The sequence below is a fragment of the Panthera onca genome, chromosome B1 (genome assembly GCF_046562875.1).
Source record: "Panthera onca isolate mPanOnc1 chromosome B1, mPanOnc1 haplotype 2, whole genome shotgun sequence".
NCBI lineage: Eukaryota > Metazoa > Chordata > Mammalia > Carnivora > Felidae > Panthera > Panthera onca.
Genome location: NC_138342.1, coordinates 48,833,193 through 48,859,937, shown reverse-complemented (window position 1 = coordinate 48,859,937; position 26,745 = coordinate 48,833,193).

The following is a 26,745-nucleotide window of genomic DNA, read 5'->3' as shown; positions in this document are numbered from 1 at the left end:
TTAAAAAGTGATTAGGGAGCAAGTAAGTAGAGAGACAAGGTCAACATGTGCTGGGCCTGTCAGGTAAGAGAATCAAACATGGTAGACTGTATTAATTTTCAAAGATATATTTGATGTTCTCTCTGAAGCAAGATTATACATTCCCATGCTTTTAAATTCTGGGATGGAAATATAACCTGCATTGACCAATGAAATATGAATGCAAGTAACAGGTGTCACTTCCAGGCATACGTGAGTAAGTATTAAAAGCCATTGTGTGTTTTTTTTAATGATGACTTTCCACCATTCTTTGAACATTAAAGCTGTGTTGAGATACAGACTCCTTTAAGTGACTGAGATGAACATATCCTCCTCACTATCCGGTAAACATGCAGTATGAGCTAGAAATAAACTTTGTAGTTTTAGGTCACTGAAATATCCAGGATGTTTGTAGTTTATTCCTTCCTGACTGATAAAGAAATTGAGACCAGGAACAGGTTCTTGATATATCAGAGAACTACAGTATGTGTATTGTAATCAGGTAATACACGGGAAGGATTCTATTATTGGGGGGTAGGGAAAGGTAATTCATATTATGCAAAAGTATAACATCCCCTTGGAAAGCAGCTGAGGTAGTTAATATTTCATACTTTTCCAAGAAAGAGGGAAAAACAAAAGAGACTAAGTATGTGTCTCACAAAAGTCTGATAAGCTCAAAATATCTAGCATTCCTTAGTGTGGATATACCAATAGACACAGTAGCTATTCCACTGTGGACAAAGAATTCTGCAATGAGGCACAAATGGATGATACACATAAATGACTCTATGTATCTCTTTAATTGCTATTATTCCAAGAACATAGCAAATGCCTGGAACATAGTGATGTCATCAATATTGTAAAATGTTTCTATGTTGTAATATTTTTGTCTTCCCCCCAAAAAAGAAGAGAAGAGACAAAAAAATGATATCATATATTAGTATTTATATTTGCTCTTTTCCTTTTTCTTATTTGTTCATATTTTTTGTTATCAATGGAATTAAAATAAATAAACCTTAATATATGCAGCTTTTGAGTCTTGTAGAATCTAGAAATATTTGTCCCCTTAAAAAAAACTGCCTACCACATACACTTTGGCTTCTCCAGAATGGTATCCTAGTGATAGGTGACATTCTTAACCCTGTTCTTCATTTATTTTTTCCTGAAATTCTTCCACCAATAACTTCTACATTATTGATAGTTTCTTAAGTTTTCTCATTACCTCCACCTTCCACCTCAGAAATTGATCACCACTCTTTACTCTCTTTATAAATGGAAAAGGTCTATATATATGGAAAGTCTATCATTTATTGGGTTTTCTATATAGGTCTCTTCCTGTTTTCCTTTTACCTTTGTCTTAAAAAAGTCTTTAATTAATTGTATGGTTTATGTTTTTTTTTTTTTTCCTTTTTTGCCCTATTCAAAATATCTCTATCTTTCATTTCTTACTTAAATAAATGGAATACTATTGTTTGTTAGAAATCTTGCTCTTATTAACTTCTTTTTACAAACTTTCTCTTATATGGAAACTCTGGTCCATCATTTTATGGACTCTTGAACAGGTGATTAAGTGCCTACCTTGCTTATCATTCTAACAGTTAAAAATATTATTTCCATATAAATAGGAATTTTCCCCCTCCAAATACTCTAGATTTCCCAGTTTATACTTATCTCTGTGTTGGAAAAAGTAGATATTTTTATATTGCCAACATTATGATTTTCTAAGTATTTTTTTTATTCTGCTGATTCATATACATCTTTTGTTAGTATATTGTATTCAGTTAGAATTCATACCCAGAAACATTAATTCAATCCTTTACTCTTATAGAATGGCTCTATCATCTGATACAATAGGATTTTTAACATGTTTTTACCCAGTCCTATTGAGACCTAATTGGTGTATAATATTATATAAGCTTAAAGGGTACAGCAAGTATCTATTACAAAATGATTACTACAGTAGGGTTAGTTAACACTTCTATCACCTCACATAATTATATTTTAATGTGTATGATGAAAACCTTTAAGGGGTACTCTCTTAGCAACTTTCAAGTATGTAATACAGTATTGTTAACTATAGTCACCGTAAAACCCAAAACCATAAAGCTTCTAGAAGAAAATATAGGAAAAACTCCTTGACATGGATCTGAGAAGCAAGCTTTTTGCTATGACCCCAAAAGCATAAGGAATAAAAAAAATAATACGTGGCACTATACCAAGCTAAAATGCTTTCGCACAGCAAAAGAAACAATCAACAAAAGAAGATGGTCATCTATGGAGTTGGAAAAACATTTGCAAACCATATATCTTATATTGGGTTTAATATCCAAAATATGTAAGGAGCTTCATATAACTCAATATCAAAAAAAATCTAATTAAAAAATAGGCCGAGTGTCTGAGTAAAACATTTTTCCGAAGAAGGTAATAAATGGCCCATAGGTACATGAAAGGATACTCAACATCACTAATCATCAAGGAAATATGATTCAAAACTAGAGATATCACTCACACTTTTTAGAATGATTATCAAGAAGACAAAATATAACAAGTGTGGGCAAGAATTTAGAAAAAAAAACAGGGTCTCTTGTGCATGTTGGTAGGAATGTAAATTTTTGCAGCCACTATGGAAAACAGTATGAAGGTGCCTCAGAGAATTAAAAATAGAACTACCACGTGATCCAGCAATCCCACTTCTGAGTATGTATCTATAGGAAATAAGGATCTTGAAGTGGTATCTGCATTCCCATGTTCACAGAAGCATTATTCACAATACCAAGGTATTAAAAAAAATATGAGTGTCTGTATGTATATATGTTATATATGGATAGTTATTCAGCCATGAGAAGGAAGAAATTCCTGCCTTTTGTGACAACATAGATGGACCTGAGGATGCCAAGTAAAATAAATCAACAGAAAAGGACAAGAACTATATGATCTCACTTTTATGTGAAATCTAAAAACAGCTGAACTTCTAGAAACAAGAGAGTAGAATAGTGGTTGCCAGGCACAAGGGGCTAGGAAGTGAAAATGGGGAAATTTGGTCAAAGGGTGCAAACTTCCAGTTATGTGATGAAAAGTTCTGGCAGTCGAATGCATGAGATGTTGACTACGATAGGATTTTATTTACTTTTAATCTTCTTCTAGATTCAGCTTAAATGCCTTTTCAGTACTAAAACGGTCTTAAGTGTAGAAATGACATCATATATTTAAAGAGATTTTCTTTCTCATCTGCTTTTGATGGCATACAAATTTAGAACCCTGATATTTTCCATCCTGGCTCCTGACATTTGATAAAAAAAATATTTTTATGTATATTCCCAGTATCTATATATATATGCAGTAAAACTATTCTGGGTAAATGCTATAATCATTCATTAATTGATTATTGTATTTGGTTATTGATTTATTCTGCATACATTGTTTTGAGAGTATGACAGATATGAGATGGCAGATGTTCTAGATACAAAGGCAAGGAAATGTAGTGTCTGGTCTCAAGAAGCTCACAGTATAGTGAGGAGACCCTCATTCTGTCATTCAATACATATTTATTGAGCATCTAATTATGTGCCAACCACTGTTGTGGGTAGGCGGGATATAATGGAGACAGGAGAAGTGAATATTCCTGTCCTTTTGACTTATATTTTTTGGGGGAGGGGTAAACAAGCAAGAAGCAACAATAATAAGTAAAGTATTTAATATATTACATTGTGCTTTAGAAAAATTACAATGGGTCAAAGGAGATTAGAATGTGGGAAGAAGTGTATGGCATTGAACAGGCTAGGCAGGAAGTCCATATTGAGAAGGTAAGACTTGTACAAAGACTTGAAAGCAGTCAGGGCATTACCCAAGTAAATGTCTGGAGAAAGGGAGTTCTAAGCAGAAGGAACTTCTAGAACAAACGTTAAAGTGAACCAGGCCAAACTCTTGGTATGTTTTAATCTAGAAGGCCAGTATGAATGGATTAATGTGAAAAGAGAAAAGTAGGAGGTGAGGTCAGAGTGATAACAAGAAGCAGAATATGTAGGTTATTGTAAAGACTTTAGCTCTTACTACCAATGACGTTATTTTTAGTAGAGGAGGAATTCACTATGATTTATGCTCTGAAATCATCAGTCTGGATATGTATGCAAAATACAAGAAAACATGTGTAAGTAAAGATGCATATAATATAATGTTATAATTGCTATAATAGTACAAGGCAGAAAAAAATAGTAACAGGCAGAGAGGTCACCCAAGGGAAAGGGCACTTTGTCTGTGTGTCTTCTTAGAGGTTGAAGAAACCCATGTACTTCTCCTTTTATCACTTGACACAACAATAATGACTTTTTCCAAAAAAATGGTTTTCTTTTGTGAAGTCCATGAAGGCAGGACCTTGTCTATCTTGCTCTCCATAACAGCCTGAGTGCCTTGCACATTGTGTGATACATATAAATTAGGTTTTGATGAATGACGAGAATAACACTTATTCAAGAATTGAAGCAGTGGCCTTCCAGACAGAGGAAATAGTATGCAGGTGGACTCTGAATGACACTCAGTTCCTTCTCTTTATGCAGTGATGGCACAGGACTAAAGATCTTTAATGTGAATAATTATTTTTTCAACTATAGGTATAGTATGGTCTTCTCTTGTAAATCAATCAAAACTTAGACTAGTTTTCCTTTCCATAGGCTGCTTACAAACACTTTAAGTCAGAATTTTGGCTGTATTCCCTATGTGTTTTCTTAGATCTTCTTAGGTTAATGCCTCCCTAAGGGATCTCAACTACTCTTACCTCAAATACTCTCCCTATACTGATGCTTCCCTCAAATTGGTCTCTAGCTCCCAACTTGTTCCTGAGCTCCAGGCCTGTAGATACAACCAAATCCTAAATCCTGTCACTGAACTATCCCATGGGTTTTTAAAAATAGCTCTGCTTCCCTGACCTGTTTTGTTCTATATTTCATTGAATGGCACTATGAACCACCAAATTTCTTAAGTAACCTGGCCTTTAGCTTGATTCCTTCATCTTTGCTGTTCACTTCCAGTCACCAAATTCCAAGTATTCTAGTCCCAGATAGCTAATATTTGTCACTTTTTCTGGCCCCACTGGCAATCTCCTTTCAATTCCACCACCAACTCAGGCCAAGATCACCTTAACAACATAGAATTTTTGCCTTTGATTTCAACTTGTCTTCACTTTTCTGCCAGGATGATCTTTCCAGAATGGAACTCTTATCCTGGCATTCCCTGACTAAATGAATGAGGATAGGAACTACACACTAAGGATGGTGAAGGGGCTATGAAGAAGGGAGTTCTGGATGTCTACAGAAGAGCCACGCCAGCCCTGGATTTCTCAGCTTTGAAGTTTGTTTTTTTTTTAATAAGAGAGAGAAAAAAAATTTGTCTTTTTTAACCACACATTTGTTTTTTGTTTGATGCAGTGAAATATATTTCCAACTGCAGGATTACCTACATAATTTGTCAGAAAGAATAAAAAAAAATAAAAGGCAAGGCCCCTTATTCAAAAATTATTATGACCTTCCAGTAATAACATCAGAACATTAAACCAGGCACAGGCCTTCTTTAAGCTGACATTCCTATAAGACTGCATAAATCACAAACTCCTTAAATCAGAACCGTTGATTGAGCAATTCCTCTTTGGTAAATTACAAAGTTCTAAGTTCTGGCATTTACTTGTCTTCCCGGATTCTTCTCTCACCACTTGCAATCTGTGAGGCAATCATAATGAATGGTGATCAGCTTCCTTGTATCCCTGGATATGCCTACCCAACAAACGTCACCTTATATTCTATATCTAGCTAGTATTTCTTCACCTTGAATGACTCAACTTTGAGGTCATTTCTTTCCAGGAGTTTTCTCTAACTTTACAGACCTTGCTTAGATGTTCCTCAAAATACATTTGCTTTGAGACTTGTACTTCTTTTTATAATCCATAAAATATATTTTAATTATTTTATATCCAGATACACTGTAATCTTTGTGAATGTATCATGTGTCCCTTGCTCAACTTCAGATTCTTTGCATCTAATACAGAATTTGGAAAATAGAAGCTGCTCAAACATTTACTATTGGATATTGAGTGAAAGATAGTTTTCAAGAAGTGGAAGATTCTCAATTTTTTTTCCAAGATTATTTTCCACTTTTTCAACATGCAAACTTAAATGATGAGGATAGCATAGTAAATCAGATAGATATAAATTGTTACTTTTTGAGAGGTAGAGTGTTAAATGTAGGAAGTTCATAGTAAACATTCAAAGTCTGATGGGACACAAAAGACTGTGTATCCTAGTTGTAGTACTCAACACATAGCCTGCGTGACACTGAGCATCTAAAACAAAGAACCTGGATTGCTATGTCTATATTTTTAGTCCGTCCAAACATCTTTTGTGCATAGATTAACACAGGGTAGGGGTACCTGGCTGGCTCGGCTGGTGGAGTGTGAGACTCTTGAATTTGGGGTTATGAGTTTAAGCCCTATGTCGGGTGTAGATTACTTAAAATCTTAAAAATAAAATAAGTAAAAACAACAAAACAAAACAACAACAACAAAAACTACACACACACATACACACACACAAGAAACATAAGGTAAATTCCCATGAAGTTGGGAAATGTTTGTGTGAAAGCAGTATACTTTTCGCTAACAACAGTCACAAGAATTAGCAGTTACAGATTCAAGGGAAGTCAATGCAGCCACCCAAAGCCTTACCTTTTTAAAATGTGTGGAAATAGTGGCCTTTTTGTTTAGGTATGTAAGATTAGGACTGTATGACCTTAAATGGACCATTTTAATGATATAAAACAATAGGTATCTAATTACTTACTGGATTTGTTATATCTCTCAAAGGAGTTGGTTCTAGATAGAAAACATAGGATTCTTCTATGTCACTTAAACATTACACATAGGCCTCGGATTGCTTGGAATTTTTAATAAAATTTCAAATTATTTCACAGTAATTTCCAAAATTATGTTTTGGCTAACTATAGAGTAAGAGCACAGATATGTGCTTGAGTACCCTCTGTCTGCATCTGGGTTATGTGTGTTTGGTTACATTTGCTTTCTGGGTTGGCTCAAACTATGAAAGTCATTTTAATTTTTTTTTTTATCAGTTTACACTAACTCACTTCTTTTGAGTCTGAATTATTTTTCAGTTCCTTGGCTTATATGTGCACCTGCATACTTGTACTCTTACTGGCTCGGTTACTTGCTCTCGTTTTCCCTACCTCCTTCCCTCTCTCTCCCTCTCCCCCTATTAGATTTTACTTCTATTTTTTAAGTTTATTTATTTGTTTTGAGAGCGAGCGAGAGAGAGAGAGAGAGAGACAAAGATGAGAGAGAGAGAAAGATGAGAGAGAAAGAGAGACAGGAGTACACATGCTCATGGTGGGGGAGGGCGAGAGGAAGAGAAAGTTCCAATCAGGTTCTGAGCTCTCGGCCTGGAGCCCTATACAGTGCTTGATCTCAAGAACTTTGAGATGAATAGTCTGATCCTTAACCAACTGAGCTACCTAGGTGCCCCTACTTCTACTTCTGATGGCCCTTTGCCTTCTTTTCCTTTGGTATTTCTCTCCATTTGTTCTTTTTGATGTCTTACCTAACACCATTCTTTCCACCCACTAATTCAGGAAAATACATTTCTTGGGAGGCACAGGCCACCTGCCTCCTTCCTTGCTCAGGCTCCCCAGTGCTGTCTTCTTTTCTTATCTCTTGCTTGTACCTCGCTAACCAGTTGTTCCCTTTTTCTCAACACTTTTTGTAATCCCCCAGATGTTTGAGCTTTCCCATTTTCTCCCTCCAATCCCATTTTACTCTTTTCTTTTGGGCAGTGAAGCAATACCACATAAGGTATGCCTTCTGAAATGGATCCAGAGAGAGTCCAGTTTAAACCTGGTTTGTCTCCGGCTGCCTACATGGTCTTGGACAAGTAATTGGTCTGTTCTGAGTCTCAGTTTCCTTCCCAGTGAAACTGAGATCATCATAATCATCTTCTGAGATTGCTGCCAGGATTAGAAATAACGAAGGTAAAGAGCCAGGCTTCTTGCCAGTACTCCACATTGAAGAGCCCTTCTTGTAATTTTTGTCATTACTGCCCCAGTAGCATTACTGTATTCACTAGGGCAGATGCTAGTAGTTTTGTTCATTCATTTTTCCTTTCCAACTAGATCCTTGAAGCTGCATGGCCAAGCTTGCTTCCATTTTAATTTGACATGTTTTGGAGCAGTTTGTACAAAGAAAAGTTAAATCCAATGGTTATATTTAACTGACTTTTCACTAAAACAAAAATTAAGAAAACACAATATTTATTAGTCTTCTACATCAAAAATGTTATAAATACCTTTATGTCTTCAGACTTTGTTTTTGGTGGCCAATAATAAGATATCACCCTTTTCTGTCCTAAATCTACTTTTGCAAGCTTTTTGTTGTTGTTATCCTTTTATTACACACTTTATTTTTTTTAATTTTTTAAATGTTTTATTTATTTTTGAGACAGAGAGAGACAGAGCATGAATGGGGGAGGGTCAGAGAGAGGGAGACACAGAATCTGAAACGGGCTCCAGGCTCTGATCTGTCAGCCCCGACGCGGGGCTTGAACTCACAGACTGTGAGATCATGACCTGAGCCGAAGTCGGACGCTCAACCAACTGAGCCACCCAGGTGCTCCCTTTAATTACACACTTTAAACTATAAGTAAATATACTTACTTTTCCTGGAACTAAGATGACGTTATTTTAAAACTTAATTTGGGTAATTTAAAAACAGAACTACTCAGAATAAAATTCAGGAACCTGCCCACCAATTAAACTTCCTTGGGGCTATGTAAGCAGATTCACAGTACCCAATCTCTCCACCAATCAAAGAAAAAACCATTGTCCCTTCAGGTCTCCTCCTAAAAAGTAAGTCCAGGACCTTGTTTGATTCTTGGGTATCAGAGACAACACGTGTCCCACTTAGGTGTGCTCTTTGGCTTTTTCTGTGGACTTATCTGCTTACACCATCTTTTGAGTGGAGCCCAAACCAGCCATCTGCAGGGGAAGTTTCCTGCCAAGCCATGCCACACCCTCCATCAATGGGGCCACACAACTCAAAGGACCTCTTGCAAGTACAAGTCTCTTTGACAGTTTTTGCAATTGGAACATCAAACTACAAATGACAAATCTTTGGATTTTATATTCATAATTTTCCCTGTAGAGATTATTTCCCGTCAGATTTTCTTTCTTTGAAAAGCAGTTATTAGCCTGCATGGTTGGTTTCCAGTAAGACCTCTTTCCTGGGTTGCAGAGGACTGCCTTCTTGCTGTATCTTCACATAAGAGAGAAGGGGGTAGGTGTGAGACTCTCTAGTGTCGTTTCTTGAAATGCCACTAATCCCATCATGAGGGCTTTACCATCATGTCCTCTTCTTACCCCAATGATCTCCAAAATACCCCGTCTTCAAATACCATCACACTGGGAGTTAGAGCTTCAACATATTAATTTTGGAAGGACATAAACCTTCAGTCCATAAAAGCCTGCTACTGGGCTCTCATCAAAACTAAACACCTGACCCAATACCCTGTTAGTGGTTTGGGAAATAGGACTCATCAAACTGACTGTGGTCAAGCAGTCTGCTATGGTCTGAATGTTTATATTCCCTCCTCCCCTCTCAATTGATGTATTCAAATCTTATTGCCTAATACAATGATATTAGAAGGTGGATATTGGGAGGTTACTATGTCATGAGGACAGAGTTCTCATGCATGGGGTTAGTATTCTTATGAGAGGCCACACAGAGCCCCTTAACAACTTCTGCAATGTGAGGATACAACAAAAGTCTGCAACATGGAATATAACCCTCACCTGACCATGCTGGCACTCTGATCTCAGACTTCCAGTCTCCAGAACATTGAGAAATAAATTTCTGTTGTTTATAAATTTCTGAGTCTGCTGGTATTTTGGCACAGCAACCTGTATAGACTGAGACGTAGTCCTTCCAAAGTCAAGGCCTCGATTCAATCTTTCAGGCAGAGTTGGGAACCTTAAGGCTTACCAGTCACCAGAGAGGGAGGCTGTGTGGAAGGCAATTCAACCTGGGTATACCAACCATGAAGGTCACATGTGGGAGAAGTGTCTAGGAACTCTAATGACATTTTCTTTCCAAGAGAGACATGTGTGCACTTAGCATTGTACACCTTGTGTAGAAGCCAGGCATTCGATTGTCTGCTTCCAAGACCATGGTAGCTTTCATCATAGGGACAGCCATAAGAGACCCTCAACTATTAAAATGAACTAGTAGATTATGCAATGCTCTACAAGAATATCTTTGAAACAGGCCACCCTTAGTTACAAGAGAAATCCCCAGAGGGATAACTAATTCATTAATTATACACACCCAGAAGGTGGCTGTTCCTTCCATGGGAGTCATCCAGTTAGAAAAGGTGGTATGAATTGTGTCCCAGACTTCAGTCGGCTGAATTCCTGAAAGAAATAAATCTTAACTGTCTGTCTGTCCACTAATACATATTCCTTAAGTTTTCTTCTTGCTTTGTAAACTACGCTATCCCTATTTCTTTTGTTGAGTCCTCTTATCCTGACCATTCTTTCTTCTTGAGGGCTCAGTAGGTCTGCAAACTCTGCTCTCTTCCCATTATTTTTCCTTCACCTTCTTTTGTTTCAACAACTTCACTTCTCATCTATATCAACTAATGTCCATATGTATATTTTTATCTTAAACATCTTTCCTCATATCTATTCAATATATCCAGCTTCCAGATACTTTAAATAAACATCTCATTTAATCTTCACACTAATACTATAAAGTATTATTCATCCCATTTTACAGATGGTAAATAGACCTGAAGAATTTCTATAACAAAGTGGAGAAAACTAATGTAGAACCCATGCGTTAAACACTATGTTTTCTACCATCACCTAATCTGTGTGATTTAAATAATAATAATAATAATAATAATAATAATAATCATAAAGTAAATTAGGATTACCCTTCCTTAAGATCCATAATGAGCATACCACCCCTTGTACAAAAGTTTGAGTTTCTTTCTTGGCTACAAGGGACACTATGACGTGGACCTATAAAGGTTTTCCAACAATTTCCCCAAATTCATAACCTATGACTGGATCATACTGAACTACTTATATTTTTCTGAAAAAAAAAAAAAAAACAAAAAAACAAAAAAACTTTGTCTTTGTTTCTTGCCTTTGTACATTTGAAGCTCTTTGTCTAGAATACACATTTCTTCTTTATCAACCTAGAACACATATTCATACTTTAGTCTTTTTTTTTTCTCTTCCCAATTCTGTAACTGCTACCTAGGTAGAGGATCTTCCAGTGTGTTCTGATATTATGGCATTTTTAAAAAGGTGTTTTTATGTTTCTCTCTCCCACTCTTAATATGGTATATGTTTTTCTCTCCCACTAGATTTTAAGCTCACTAAAGATAAGGATCTATTCATAGTCAAATTATGATTTAAAGCCGACACATTTACATTTTATTAAGTAAATCAAGTAACGCTGTCTTTGGTTTCTGGCCTTGAAAAATGTGTTAACCATATATTTGTTTATGTGATTTTAAGCAAATCTGCTATTTTTCTCTCTCTATATTCACTTGATAATAATGTTAATTCCTAAATTCTCAAAATGTCTTAGCTATTAATATTATAGAATACATATAATCATTTTCCCCTTTCTTTTCCCATCTGTCTTGGTATGAACGTAAAAGAGTAAACATTGAGCCAAGCTAGGATCTCCATCACAGTAACGGACAGCTCTACTCCCCTACTGCTCTTGGGCTTCAGGCTTCATAGAGGCTAATGCAGAATTTTCATTGAATGTATAAGAACTTAAGAGATCATTGTAAGTGTGATTGGAATTGGAAACTAGAGTATTTCCTCTGGGCATGAAGCCAATTATGACTATAAACAAACAAACAAACAAAAGATCTAGATCAAATAATTTCATTGTTCTCTTGTTCTTCTTCTTAGGTGCCTCTACTTAACTGGGAATATTTTCAGTTAAAAAGTTTCCATGGTCCTAACATTAGCAACTTCATTGACACATTAAAAAAAATATATTATTATGTTGAAGAAATTTAGTGACACTATTTCCAGATGGTTCTTTCTACATTCTGTCCTGGGACAGACATTTGTTTCATAGCAATATATACTAGAGCAAATACAAATATAGGCTCCTGACACTCAGGGCTTGCATTTAGTCTATTGCATTTGTAATGTTCTTTATCCAGAGTATTTTTAACTTACCCTTTCCAAACACTCTATTTTAACAAATATTCCTTCAGAAGCGACAAGTGAGATCACTCTAGGGAATTCCCTGGATCCTTCTATTATAGTCCCTAGCTAACAGATTTTGAAAGCTTCTACCCACACATATTTCTGCTATGGTAACATTTATGCTAATAATAAAATAAAAAAAATAAAAATTTCAAAATACTGCACTTCATCTATAAGTCAAATTGCCATTTTTATAGTCATTGTTAGAATGAAATTTAGAATATATATATATATATATATATATATATATATATATATGTGTGTATATATATATATAATCTAGAAGACATTAAGAAAACCACTCTTTAACCTTTATTTTTTGAAGAACTAAAAAAAAATCTCAAGTTTTGGTAAAAATATTTTCTCTAAGTGTTGTTAACTCTTCCGTTATTAACTCATCATTTATATATTTTATCTTCTAGCATTTGAATCTATTGGTGCTGTTATAACTACTGTAGGCTGAATATGTGTTGCATTTTTAAGTAGCAGTTTATTCTGACTGTATTAAGCTAAATACATAATGTCTGATTTACAAATATGAATTAAGTACCTAATGAAATTTCAAAAATTGTAATAAAAAATCCAAAAGCTATAATAAATGGATTTTCACTGAAGATTTGATAAGAAAGTTACCTTTTTTTTTTTTTTTTTAGCTTGCATTTTACAGAGAAACCCCAGTATTACCAGGACATTCTGCATGTTACTTTGGTTAATACTGTGGCCCTAAAATGTAATTTCCACAAGAGCCAGGATTTTTGTCTAATTTATTCACTGTTGTAATCTAAAAGGTCTAGCAATAGTACTTGACACACAATAAACACAAAATATTTGTTGTAAGAATAATCACTTCTTGACTTTCAAGTCAATAGACAAAAGTTTGGAATATCAACCACATAATTCAACATGATCTCCTTTGCTCTTTACTAACTATATAGTCCCCACGGGAGATGGAGATTACTTGTTTTTAATTCATGGGAAAGAATGAGTAAAGAAGCAATTGATGAGTATTTTTCTGGAGACAAAACAATAAGAATGCAAACATTTTTAGAAGATAAACTAGACAGATCCTGTTGTATTTTATGATTAAGATAGTTGTTTTTCTGTCTCATGTTTTTCTTAACCAAGAAGCAAAATAATGAAGTACACCAAAAAAAAAAAAAATAAAAAAGGAATAAAAATTCAAGTTCTATTCTGGAATGGCTCTGAGGGCGGAAGTTGGAATTCCAATTTTAAAAGCAAATCGAAAGTATCCCCTATGGCCAATCACTCTTCTACTTGTCCTCTGCCTTTGTATTTTTCCCACGTTGTAGACCACTCCCTACCCTCCTCACATCTACCAAAAACAGATCTAGACTTCACCTAATCCTGAACTCCTTGAGAACTACCTTTTAATTTTTAATCTGTAAAGTTGCTCTTAAAATTAAAACCTGTCTAAATGCCAGAAATTCCTCTACTTTGACAAGTCTAATAATCCTTGGGATCATCTTTAAACAACTCCCAATTCAGCTAAGATATCTTATAATGTCAGTAATTGGGGTGCAAATGGCAGTTTTGCTGTTTGCTGTTTAGATCCCTTTAAAAGTGACCATGATGGACACTGCTGAAGAGGTTCCAAATCGCTGCTTGGACATCAAGTAGGGGGCTCCCTTTCCTTTTAACAATGAAACTGAAAATTCTGCAAAATGTGTGGCTATCTCTTGCATCTTAAAATCTGACCAACTGTTACAAATCACTGTTTAGTTAGCCTGACAAGTAATAAGATGCCTCAAGGAATCCTGTTTTGTAGCTATCTGGCAAAATAATTATTAGAAAAATGGTATTTCATAAGGGGCAATGTATGTGCAAGCCTTTTTAAACCCCAGTGCTCTATACGTGTTAGTTGTTTTCATTACCCATAACTGAAGTTGTCATGACTTACTGTTTTGGGGGCTGGGTGAGAAAGTCTTTATTTAACTTGTGTTTCCTTTTGCACTGGCTCAGAAAGTAACATGGACATGAACTGCAACAATTTTTTGAAAAGCTTCCTCTTGTTTGCAATATCTTTGTGGAAGATTTCTTGAGATTACATAGCTAGTTTCAGAATGTGACATTTTAGGTGGCAAATGAATTATTTGTGAAGGAAGGTCACTGTGCAATGTATTATTGAAAACACTGAAGACGATGCAGTTTGCTGACTTTTTCTGAAAATAGTGATTCTTGAATATTTTAATATTAATTGAACCTGGAGTTTGTAATGGAAAGAGTTCAGAAACTGGAAGAAGAGAATCAGAGTCTAATGAGGAAATGCTAGAAGGCATGCTCATTAGTGCCCACTGGAACTTTAACCCATAGGACTACAAGTGCCTGTTCTCTGTGTCAATACTAATTCACATATTCAGGCCTTGCCTCAAAAAAGTACAGAAGAAAAGAATTCTCTCCCTAGTCATTCTCATTTCGCTTGTTACCTCCATACATGTGTTCTTGTGTGTGTGTGTGTGTGTGTGTGTGTGTGTATGTGAATGTGTGTACTCAGAAGTAATCATTTAGTATTTCAATATATACATTGACATTTTCAGATACATAATACATGCTTGTGGTGTATTAGCAGTTGAGACTTTTCTGCCCAGCTCGTCAGTTTCCACTCATCAATTTCTTTTACTGTAAATCTGTTCCTTAAGCAGCAACTAATGAGTGGTGATCTCTCAGCAGGAAATAATATAGGCAGAGGGGGAGAAACACTGCCCTATGTGATCCTCTCCAATTGACATCTGCTTAAATAACTTAGCACGGGGAATCTCTACTGCCTCGTCAGCAGCAAATGAGTATCAGTTTGGATGATGAGCAGACTCCGTAGCCCAAATTTCTGTAGGTAAAGTGATATTTACCTATATAGCAGTTACACCCCAGGTATATGTATTAACATGATTAATATGATCTCACTTTGGTGCTAATGTTGAGAATATGCACACAAACCCTTGAGTTTTTCTAGCAAAGTTCTAAAAAATATTTAAAAAAATATTCCTTTTTCTTCAAGTTAACTCAAATGTTAAATTTGCATATTGTGCTAGAAAGCAAAATAGACAGGAAGCAAGCCAAGGCTTTTGTCCAGTATGAGATAATTTTTCCTCAAATATATACTGCCAAGGGTTCATTGAACAGTTTGGTAAACTCACCTTATAGGTCTGTAGAGATTACATTGCTTTACCAAGGGCTTGCCAAGTGATTTGAGAATCAAATCAAAGACCAATAAAATGTAAGAATAAAGATTTTTGAAAGTAGAACAAACTTTGAGACATTTTTTTTCAAGATTTCCTGTCTTCAGGCAGGGAAGTTTATACTATACTTATTTTAAGGAAGTTATCCGAAGTCCAGCATGACTTTAATCAGTGGTTTATGTGAGAGAAGTTCAAAATAGTGTTGACAGGAAGTGACAGCTCTTGGCCTTGTTGTAAACCATGATTCTACATTAATTTCTATACTTGACCACATTTACATGTGTGGACTATATTCCGCAGCTATTTTATTGCCTTAGTCCATTTGGGCTACTCTTAATGGAATACCATAGACTGGGTAGATTGTAAACAATAGAAATTTATTTCTCATAGTTCTTTCTGGAGGCTAGGAAGTCCAAGATCTAGAATTGGGAAATTTGGTATCTGGTACACACCTGCTTCCTGGTTTATGGTTGTCTTTTCATTATATCCTCATGTGGCAAAAGGAGTGAGGGAGTTCTCTGGAGTCTCTGATAAGGACACTGATACCATTCATGAGGGCTCTGCCATTATAACTTAATCACTTCCAAAAGGCCTCCCCTCCAAATACCATCACATTGGGGATTAGGTTTAACATATGAATTTTGGGGGAGACATAAAAATTCAGCACATAACATTTAATAAAGACAAGTTTCCAGCCAAAATTGAGGCCATCACTATGTGCTTAATATGTTATCAAGAACCAGTGTCCTCCCTCCTGTTCCACCATATTTGCTATGACTGCTGTACCTTCAGGCATTGTACACAAAGTGCAGGCCTAGTAGAAGTGGCAGGAGAAGCAGAATCCTGTTTCGTTGGCCAAGACTTGGACACATGGCCATCATGGAACTAGAAACTGAGTTTTTAGCCTTTACAACCTCTAATAGAACATGTGGGCAAACTTTTGCCTTTTGCAGGTCAAAATGCTTTTGTTCTCTTTGCTATTTTAGAGGCACTGCTCCTCTAGAAAGCAAACATTTGTTATTCAGTAGAAATGTCCTCAGTGAAATTTGAAAAAATGATACTGAAAAATAGCATATATATAATTTCATAATTTGACATAGATTCTAATTTATAAAGATATGACATGTTTAAGGGACAAAACAAGAGGAATGATTCCGTAATGGCAGAAGTATTTATCACAGTGGAACGCAGGTAGAGGAATTGTGTACAAGCTAGGGCTACGGATCCCTAATGACCTTTCGTACAGAAGTGGTGTTCTCTGTCCTTTCCCAGGCAGAGCTCCAACCACAGTCTAGAAATACTGAAGTGTGTGCAGGCCAATGAGCGTTTTATATTCTTAAGAACCAGAGAACAAGGCTCATTAACGTGCTTACAAGATCTAAAAAGGAGCCAACGATGTGTCTCTTCTCTTATTTTCCCACTGAGAAATCCATCAGTGTTCTTTGTTCAAGCACTCAGTTGCCAAAAACCTTCTGTCTATTCCTGAATGTGAGTTCGTCAGTGGTAATCAGAGAATAACAGTTGGAAACATTTTCTTAAAATATTTATCCTGTCTATTGTTATTGTCAGGAGCTTTAGAGCTTTTTTTTCCTTTTTCTTTTCTTTTTTACTTCTGTGTTACTTCTTAGTATGGTATATTTTTATAGCAAGCTATGTCTGAAAAGACCAATAAAATTTAAGAACAAAGATTTTTGAAGGTAGAACAAACTTCGAGACATGTTTTTTTCAAATTTTCCTGTCTTCAGGCAGGGAAGTTTATATGATACTTATTTTAAGGAAGTTAGCTGAAGTCCAGCATGACTTTAATCAGTGGTTTATGTGAGAGAAGTTCAAAATAGTGTTGAGAGGAAGTGACAGTATTCAGTTCAGGCAGTCAGATCAGCAAATCGCTAGCCATTGAGTGTCGATGCACAGGTTACAGAGTCAGAGATTTTGCACATCCTCTTTAAAGGATGTCATTAGTGTGGCCTGACAACAGATAAGCTGGCACTATACATTGTATGATTCATGAATGGCTGGATGGAAAGAAGGAATTAAGGCAGGAAGGAAGGAGGAATGTAGGTGAACTCTAACCAGCAATTGAGTTCAATAGTAAATCCTCATTTCAAGTGCCAAGAACAAGCCATTGCCGAGAGTTTATGTAACTGCAACACAGACAAGCAGCAATAAGACAGACCTAGTTCCTCAGACTATTCATTTGTTCCTAGCCAGGGGCATTTTAAGACTCTTATTCAGAAGAGTGATAAAGAGACATGTTTTCTGTTCTGATTCAGGACACCAGTTGAAATAAATGAATTTCTGTCTTGTTCCTGGGTTCCTACCTGGAAATAGGAAACAAAGAAACTTATCTGATTTCCAATATAAGAATTTTCAAGAACCATTTTATCTGAAAAGAGGATCCAAGGATATAACCACACAAGACTACTGGAAACCCAGTTTGGCTGGTGAGGTCTCACTCAAGGACAACTGGGTCAAAAGGCTGGGGCTTTCCATGGCAACAAGCAGAAATGCTCAGAAAACACCATGAGCTCAAATCAGGATTACCAGTGCACTTGACTCTGCTCAGAGTCATCTGAGTCTTTTTCAAATTATTTTTTTTGGTCTAATTATCCAATATACAACGTATATTTTACCAGTTTATAACAGCAACAAAATGCAGCACCTTCCCTATTTCTCTCCACTTTTGATCCGTTCTTTCACAGAGGCAGCTGTTTAAAAAATTTCTTCCAGTAATAATCTATGTATTTCCAAATAGAATGCTTATATGATATTCTGTGAGTCTGCAATTTTATTATCAGATATTATCTGTTGACTATAAGAGTCTTAGATTCTTGCCGTTTGATTTTCTTGAGGTTCTCTACTTCAGAATTCCCATGGTTCAATTCCTTCACAATAAACTCTATTCTTCTGGAGTTTAAGAAACTTTATCTGGAAAACTGCCTCATATAAATTTTTTCAAACCATCCTACTTGTCTTTTCCCTTGTTATTTTGTGACTTTTTTTTTTATGTAATTATAAAGAGATCTTATGAAGGAATGGAGGAAAATATGGATGTTGAATTCACCACAATTAACCAGGATTCTTTACTCAGGCCCTGATTAAGGACAAGAGTGATTCGAGAGCAGTCAACTCAACCAAGGATACTTAACAATGTCTGGAGATATTTTTGTTCATCACAACTAAAGGCTACCATATATCTAGTAAGTAGAAAACAGAGATGTTCGTATCCTATAATGCACTAGATGCCCCACACAAGAAGAGATTTTCAGCCCAAAATGTCATTAGTAGGGAAGCTGAGAAAACCTATTTTAAATGGAGCTTAAAGCTTTTCATATAGGTGTGGCTTCATGTTTTGAACTAATTCAGAGATTTGAATATGAATAGCACGTTAAATGCTAAAGCCTATAGCAACCAATGGTGATACTTCTATGCAAAAGATGGAAATAACTGAACTGTTGAGCATTTGTTTAAAATACTATAATAAATACTTAGACGAACATTTATTCTGATATAAACATTTTAATGTAAAGATAAAATCTTATAATTTTGTCAATAAGATGCAGAAAAAGCCTTTGACAAAACTAAACATCTATTCATAATAAAGACTCTCAACAAAATTGGTTTAGATGGAATATGCCTCAACATAATAAAGGCCATATATGAAAAAACCCAGAGCTCACATCATACTCAATAGAGAAAAACTGAGAGTTTTTTCCCCTTAGATCAGGAGCAAGACAAGCATACCCATTCTCCCCACTTTTATTCGACATAGTACTAGAAGTCCTAGCCACAGCAATGAGACCACAAAAGAAAGAAAAGCATCCAAGTTGGTAAGGAAGACGTAAAACTCTCACTATTTGCAGATGACATGATACTAGTTGGAAAACCCTAAAGATTCCACAAAAAACTATCAGAACTGATCAATGAACTCAGTAAAGTTGCAAGATAAGAAATTAGTAAACAGAAAACAGTTGCATTTATATACACTAGTAACAAAGTAGCAGAAAGAGAAATTAAGAAACCAATCCCATCTACTATTGCACCAAAAAACAAAATACCTAGGAATAAATTTAACCAAGGAAGTAAAAGACCTGTACTCTAAAAATATAAAACACTGATGAAAGAAATTGAAGATGATACAAACAAAGGGAAAAATATTCCATGCTCATGGATTGGAAGAATTAATATTGTTAAAATGTCTATATTACCCAAATCAATCTACAGATTTGATGCAATCCCTAGCAAAATGCCAATAACATTTTCCATAGAATTAGAACAAATACTAAGATTTCTATGGAACCACAAAAAATCCTGAATAGCCAAAACAATCTTGAGAAATAATAACAGAGCTAGAAATATCACGATCTGAAGATATTCTTCAAGGCTATAGTAATCAAAACAGCATGGTACTGGCATAAAAATAGACATATACATCAATACAGAAAAATAGCTTAGAAATAAACCCATACTTATATGGTAAATTAATCTATGACAAAGGAGGCAAGAATATACAATGGGGAAAGACAGCCTCTTCAATAAGTGGTCCTGGGAAACCTGGACAGCTACATGCCAAAAAAAAAAAAAAAAAAAAAAAAAAAAAAAAAGAAACTGGACTACTCTCTTACACCTCACACAAAAATAATCCCCACACGGATTAAAGACCTAAATGTGAGGCATGAAACGATTCTCTTGAATAGGCATGAAACTAAATCTCTTAAAAGAAAACATAGGCAGTAATCGCTTTGACACTGGTCTTAGGGACATTTTTCTAGATATTTCTCTTCAGGTAAGGGAAACTTTTACACAGCAGAAAAAAACTATCAACAAAACCAAAATGCAAACTACTAAATGGGAAAAGATATTTGCAAAGTATGCATTCAATAAGGGATTAATATCCAAAATATATAAAGAAGTTATACAGCTCAACACCAAATCATCTGATTAAAAACTTAACGGAGGACCTGGATAGACATTTCTCCAAAGAAGACATACAGATGACCAACAGACACATGAAAAGATACTAAACACTAACTACAAGGAAAATGCAAATTAACACCACAATTTGTTATCCCGACACCAGTTAGAATGGCTAGTATCAAAAACACAAGAATAATAAGTGTTGGCATAGATGAGGAGAAATTGGAACCCTCTACACTGTTGGTGGGAATGCAAAGCGGTGCAGCCACTGTGGAAAACAGTATAGAAGTTCTTCCAGAAATTAAAAATAGAAATACTACGTGATTCAGTAATTCCACCACTAAGTATTTACCCAAAGAAAACAAAAGCACTAATTCAAAAAGATATATTCACTCCTATGTTTATTGCAGCATTATTTACAGCAGTCAAGATGTGGAAGCAATCTAAGTGTCCATCAACCATCAATATACATACATATACAATGGAATATTACTCAACCATACAAATGGGATCTTTTCATATGTGACAACATGGATGGACATAAAGGGTATTATACTAAGTGAAATAAGTCAGAGAAGGACAAATACCATAAGATCTCATTTATATGTGGAATATAGAAAACAAAACAAACAGAGGAACAAACAAACAAAAAAGCAGAACCAGACCCATAAATACAGAGATCTAGTGGTTGCCATATGGGGGGGGGGGGTAAGGGGATGGGCGAACTGGATGAGGGATGTGAGAGATACAGTTTTCCAGTTATGCAGTGAATACGTCACAAGGATGAAAGGGAATATAATCAATGTATTGTAATAGTGTTGTATGCTGGCAGATGGTAGCTACACTTGCTTTGGGCATTGCATAAGGTATAGAGCTGTAGAGATATCATATTGTATATCTGAAACTAATGTAACATTGTGCATCCACTATGCTTCAAGTCAAAAAAGTTATAGAAATTTTAATGTGAGAAGTTAACAGGAAAATGTATCCATGTTTTTCTTACCATATCTAGAAAACTGGCAGGTTTTCAACCTATTGGGTCATCTATATTAATTTCTTTGGCCTTCTGTGTAGTTTTCACCAAAGTGACCCTTGTATAGGGAGTATTTGACTCTTACCTCCACAAATATGGATTACCTCCAAATACACTTTTGAAGGTGAATTAACATAATTAACCCATTTTATGATTTATAATAAAACTTGAGGGCTCTAAAGATATTTTTTTAATTTTGTGTAATCATTAACTTCTGTTTAATGAAGTTTATAGAATAACAAAAAATCCCTATGTATAATAATATATGAAAGCTTTTAAAACACACAAATATGCTATATGTTGTGTGACTTTCACAATAATTTGTAGATGACATTTACAGAAAAATTACTATGCACAAGGCATATTACAGTATTAATTTATTTAACATAATTTATTTAATATAAATTAATAAAAATATTTAATCTACCTATGTGGTAAGTATCATTTTAATAATGAGGAAATAAAAGGCATAGAAATAATTGGTACATTGCCAGAGGTCACACAACTTTAATAGTTAGGATTTAAACTCAATGAGTCTAACTCAAGAGACTATGTCCTTACCTACTCTTACTACCTGGCTGAAGAGCTTTATAAATGTGTAAGTGCATGAAATAAAACTTCTGTGAAGAAAACAAATACAGCCCTATTTGTTTTAAATATCCCATATTTTGTTTTTCTTTACTATTTAATGATTTAATGGAAATGAATATGATTTTTCCCACTGACAAATTAAAAATTGCACATCACCTGTTTATTTAAATATATATATATGTGTGTATATACACACACACACACACACACACACACACACACATATATATATACATATATATATATAAAACAATCATCTGCATAAATATTTCTTCTTGTATATTATTATCAGGGATTTGTACCAACTGCATGAAGATATAAATGTATAGATATGGACTTTTAATAAATTAAGTTGGATTTATTTATCATTGAATAAACATACCTGTTTAACACTGACTGGCCTTGAGCTATTAAAAATTAACTCTTTTTCTCTCATAATGGCCAGAATAAAAAGTTCACAACTATATTTCCAATATTCTCTTAGGCTAAGGTTCTTGGGCTGTCTCCTTGTTTGTCATAGTACATCAGAAAGGGAATAAGCTTTGGATATCAGATATATATATTCAAGGCTTAATGTAAGAACTACATTTCCCAGCTCTATAATCTTCAGCACCTTGTTTAATGTCTCTGAGCTTCTGCTTTCCTCACTTTTAAAATGAAAATAACACCTAACTCACAGTGTTGTGTAGAGACTAATTTACATAGAATAGGTAAGAGGGCCAGTGTAGACTCCTAAAATGTTACATCTGTTACTGCCGCTCTTCCTCCAATCCTACCATCACCACCAGCCAGGTCAAATTCCTGGGGCAAAAAAGGGAACCAGATTCTACCAGTATATATTCTGCTAACAATCTTGGTCAAGAGGACATAAAAATGCTGACTTTCTATAAGGCACCTCAAGACGGGACAAAGAGGGTACAGAATTGTTCTAAGGGGTTCAGGGGTGGGTGTCTAAGTATGGAAGTGTTATAGAAGCTGTCTTGGCAGTTTCCCCATCCTATTCCTAGGAGTAAATACAGAACACAACTCAAAGTATGCTCAGAGGAAATGGATAATTTGCTTGTTTTTTTGCACTTCCTTCTTATTTGGGAAGTGTTGAGCTTACCGCTTAATGGAACATTTCTCTTAACCTTAAGATCCTCAGCCTATATGCTAAAACCTATATAAATTATCTCCCAGAAGCATAGGGCCCTTTGTCTTCATTTTCTCCATTGAATTAAATGTGCCATAATTGCCCTGAAACTAGTCTAGTATTTTAGAGGTTTCTCAAACTAGACTCAGAGTGAGATTGAAATTCTTGGGCTTTAAATCCATAACTTCATATTCTGTTCTACTGATAGATCCAAACCTCTACCTGGCTACCTTGAAGTCTTCATAAAATGCACACAATTGGCCCATGTTTCCCCTAGTTTAGGATCCAACTGAGGTGTAGACACATGTAAGGAAAAGTCATAGAATCAAAAGTTTCCAAATAAGAAGAAAGCTGAGGAAAACCTCTAGTTTGTCACTCTTATTTACACAAAAGAAAATAATTTTCAGCAATTACTTCAGAAAAATCCCCTCCAGTAGCTTACTTAAATAGGTTATTTAATAAATTATTGTGGTTTATGCACATTTGCTAAAATATCGAAAATATTTAACCAAAAATATTTACTATTTCTCAATAAATCTCATAAATATATAATATGATATTTATATCAAAACAATCTTACAAAATTATCGTTCTTGCAATTCAACAATTTTCTATTGCGTTCATTTATATGTAAAAATGTGTAGGAGTCAACATTTTAGCAAACAGAAAGCATTTTCCTTGCTTCTAAGTGCTTTGAATAAAGTACTATGTAATTGTACATATTTTGGAACTGGATTAAGTTATAAAATTATGATTTAATACATTAAGTTAATATATAATTATAGAGTCTTTTTGACTATTTAAAGTTATAGAATAACATTTAAAATTATAGAATAAGATTAAAAATATGACATCAAATTCTGAGGCCAAATTAATAAAGAATTGCTGAATCCAAATGTTAATATATGGTGCCTTTAAAGCTTAAAACAACAATAACCCTCTACATGTAAAAAGTTAATTTTAAAAAGTAGTGTTTTCTTGGGGTGCCTGGGTGGCTCAGTTGGTTAAGTGTCTGACTTTTGGCTCAGGCCATGATCTCGCGGTTTGTGGGTCAAGCCCAGTGTTGGGCTCTGTATTGATGGCTCAGAACCTGGAGCCTGCCTCAGATTCTGTGTCTCCCTCTCTCTCTGCCCCCCTGCTTGTGCTCAGTCTCTCTTTCAAAAATAAATAAACATAAAAAATTTTAAAGCCTTACAAAATTGAAAAAAATTATGGTTTTATGACAATTACCTAAATTAAACCAAATATAGTTTAGGAATTTCTTAGTAAGGATTATAGACTGTCATACAGATCCTGGTTTAATGATGGTCTCACTAGTCTAGATTTTATCTATTATTTGTGTTAGAGTTACTCACTCATGCTGACATTTGGTTCACTGTTTTATTTTATAAGTTTTAGAAATAATTTTGTGGACAACAGTGTGTTAATTCTCAATGCTTAAATTTGCTCAGTTTGATCAACGAGCCAAATATGGCATTCTCTCATTCTCAAAACTAAAACTAAATTTTGGAAATTTGTTTTTCCAAATATGCAACTCACTGAAATGTTTGTACTTCTTTTGTAACTTCTTACTTTTATAAATCTCTCTCTGTTCTCATTTGAACCTTTTTTTTTTCTTTTTAACAACTAAAACTGCAATACCAGAGCTGTAAACTAAGCTAAATACTAGTGGTAACTCTCTTAAGAAAATTACTAAGAGCTATGGCATACTCAGGAGATAAATCTTTGTTCTACAAAATATAAGGTTTCAATTCCATACATTACTAAGATCCCTTCAGCCCAAGTTAGCATATTCATAAATGTTAAAATAAAATATCCTTTCTGGGGGCGCCTGGGTGGCTCAGTCGGTTAAGCTGCCGACTTCGGCTCAGGTCATGATCTCGCGGTCCGTGAGTTCGAGCTCCCGGTCGGGCTATGTGCTGACGGCTCAGAGCCTGGAGCTTGTTTCAGATTCTGTGTCTCCCTCTCTCTGACCCTCCCACCCGTTCATGCTCTGTCTCTCTCTGTCTCAAAAATAAATAAACGTTAAAAAAATTTAAAAAAATAAATAAATAAAAAATATCCTTTCTGCTATTTACTGCCATTTTCTTTCTGTAAAGAAAGTTGCTTTGATTCACACATTTCAAAATTTTGCTTGACTATTAGTCATTACCTGAATTCTTGGCATTTAGGTAAAAGTGTGAACAACAGAGAACAAATGATTGAGAAATACTCATTTTTGTATTCTCACATTTCAGATCCTTAGCATAAAATTAAGAAACAAAACAGTATCTAAGTGTTTAGGGTACAGTAGCAAGAGTTACCTATGTATCCAGAAATAAAATGTTCCTCACTGATATCAAACTAGAATTGGAGGGAGGAAGAAAGAAGGACCTATTGGTTGCTTATATGGAAGAGCACTTCGGTTCAATGAATTCTGGGACAAAGTAAATGTAAAGCTGTTGCTGGGCAGAATATGTCCATTACAATGAATTTCTTTTGAAATTTCCTCATCTAACTAGTGAATAGGAATTAAAATACTAATAATTAAGTATAAAGATGCTCTTTTTTTGAGGGATAGAAATGAAGGTTTAGTAATGCAGTCTAGTAAATGTAGGAAGGGACAGAGGGATTCTATGCTTTACAAGGCCAAGTTCCATAATTGTATTGATATAAATGGTTTGTTTGAGACTCTTTTCCTTTTGTGAGCCTGCCAGAGGATATGTCTACTGAATCTTGACTATGGAGATTTTATTTATATGACAACTATTAAAAATCAATGACATGTAGCAACTTACTTTTTAATATACTTTTGCTTTTTGATTGAATTTTGCTCTGTATGGAGACGGATGGTGATTGGCTCACTAGCTTAACTTTGTTCAAGAATGCTGCTCCCATTTGTTAAACTTAAGTCAGTCTTCACATATTTTTCCTGTCCTCACACTCTCAAGATTTTATAACAATATATCTCAGTATTGGTACATTCATGTTTATTTTTTGAGGCTAGGAGAAAACAACAACCAAAAGGATTCCTTAGTGGCATATATCATCAGTCAGATCTTCCGCAATGGAGCTCCAACTTTCTGTGCTTAAGAAGCCATGAATGTATATACATCACTTCAAACCTTCTTTGCACTATGGCTGCGTCAGAAAATATAGACAAGCATAGGTTTGAAAACTATATTTTACATATTTATTTCTTAGGTAGAAATATTCACATCTCCTTGTATCTTGAATTGTTGTACGCCCCATGAGTTTTTGTAACTATAGCAATGCTTTTAAGATCGTTCTTTTAACCTAATATTAAAAAAAAAAAAAAGAAAAACACATTGTAAGAGGCTTATCTATATTCTCGGTTTTTCTCTGCCCTTTACTAAGGCTGCCCTCTCTCCATGATTTCCAAAATGATTGTGGGCTAGAGGAACAAAAAAAATATTGAGATGTGGACAGAGTTAATTAGCTTTAGAACCCTAGTAAACCTCCTTATGTGAGAGTCATAATTGTAAATACAAGCCTGCTTCAAACCACTCTCATTTGAGAGCAATCATAACGAGTACCATCTGCCAAAGGGGAGAGAAAAGGCTGCTTGGAGCAGT